Source organism: Sphaeramia orbicularis, chromosome 10 (genome assembly GCF_902148855.1).
Source record: "Sphaeramia orbicularis chromosome 10, fSphaOr1.1, whole genome shotgun sequence".
NCBI classification, from domain to species: Eukaryota; Metazoa; Chordata; class Actinopteri; order Kurtiformes; family Apogonidae; genus Sphaeramia; species Sphaeramia orbicularis.
In genome coordinates, this window is record NC_043966.1 from 36,875,638 (window position 1) to 36,877,546 (window position 1,909).

The following is a 1,909-nucleotide window of genomic DNA, read 5'->3' on the forward strand; positions in this document are numbered from 1 at the left end:
CCTTTAAAGATATTTTTCATGCTCTGACTGTAAATTATATCTACTTTCTTGACATCTCAATTGGGGAAAAAAAATCTCCCATTAAATCTTGAGTAAAAAAATGAACTTTATAAACTATATGGACAAAAATATTGTGACACATCATAGCTACAGCTGTAAGATATCCTGTCCATGCTGATTTGAGATATGAACATCAATATTTATGATATTTATCACAATACAAATCTATATTATGACATTTGGCTTTATTTCTTTGTATCCCAGACCCCTGTTAGAAAAGAAACACCTGAATTCAACCTGTCCTAATACTTTTGTCCATATAGTGTATGACTTATGAGGCGAAAGCAGACTGAAATCCTGGCCCGCTCTGACCTCTAGTGGTTATAAGACAAATATGAGTAGAAAGAAAAACAAACCTCTGCTGACCTTTCTCTACCATGTGATATTTGATGATTTGCTTTTGTTAGTTTTCTGTGTGTCGTGACATTGTACTAAACCCATCTGCAGCAGCACAGGAAGTTTCACTGATGCAGCCTGGGAACCTGTCAGAAACTCACATGTGTTGTTTCCATTTTCACCGGGTGTGACTGTATTTGCATCTAGTGGTGTGAACCAGAAAGGTTTAATGAAACCACTGCCTTTTTGGCGAACTCTTGTTTTAGAGACATGTGAATGCAGGAGTTTTAGTCAGACATTGAAATCATATTACAATATATACTCAGTAGTCTCATAAAAAAAGATTTTGATTTTCCTAAATTTTAACAAAATGATCTGTACTTTCTATTTTCAGAACAGACTCCCTCCATTAGTTTTAATATATTTGATGGTTTGCATCACTTTGTTCTTTTCCAACATCAACACTGTGTCCAACCAAAACAACATAAAAACCACAATCTTACATGTGAGATTCAATTTTAGGTTCAGGTTTGTCCACAAAAAAAAAAAGTAGATGTGTTTACTTTGTCCACTGACATTTCACGGCCTGTACTTTTTCACTTTTCCTTGGGTGCAAACATTAAATCAGCATTTGCATCTACTTCTCTGCTAAAAGATGAAATAGTAAATGGAAAGTCCAACACAAACCAGCCTCACAGCTTTTAATACTTGACTGCCTGGTATAAACGGCAGCTTTGAAAAAGGAAGTGTAGATATGATAGGGGAAGCAGATAAACACTTACTACCACAGCATGTTTCATCTGAGTATGTTGTCAGACATTGTGAAGATTGTAAACTGAGCTTATTGTTTTGTAAAAGTGCAAAGACCAGTGGATGTTTTTAGTCTCTACTGACCAGATGACCTGCTTTGGAAATGGACAAACTTATATACATGTGTCTGTTTAACCCATAAAGACCCAGTGCTACTTATGTGGCAGTTCCAAAATATTTTCTTCTCAATATTTAGCTTTTCTTAAATGATTTATCATCATTTCCTATAATATTACCTTCTGCTTTTTTTGTGTGTGTGTGTGAATATTAGGTATTTTCCCATATTTAATTCATTGATGTTCATTAAAGCTCAGATTAAAGTTGAGGGTTATTTTATCAGAAACAGAAAATTCAAGAAAAAGTGACTTTTTCAGCAAATATATGAATAACTGGGAGTAAAAACATGTGTTTCCATCCACTGTCATTTATCAAACTCAATGGTTTTTGCTTGTGAGTCAATGTTATAGAGGATGACGGTGTTTCCATGGTAACTACTTACCTTCTAAACATCCAAATAGGTCATATCTGATGACCATAAAAAGATGACAAACTTAATTTTACACCAGTTATTTAAATGTATTAATAGATGAGTGGATTAACAGGTATTAAACAGTTTAGATCAGTAGATGTTTGGGTCTTTATGGGTTAAATGTATATCTTTAACTTTGCATGCTGTATCTCTGTTTCTCTAACCGCAACTTTA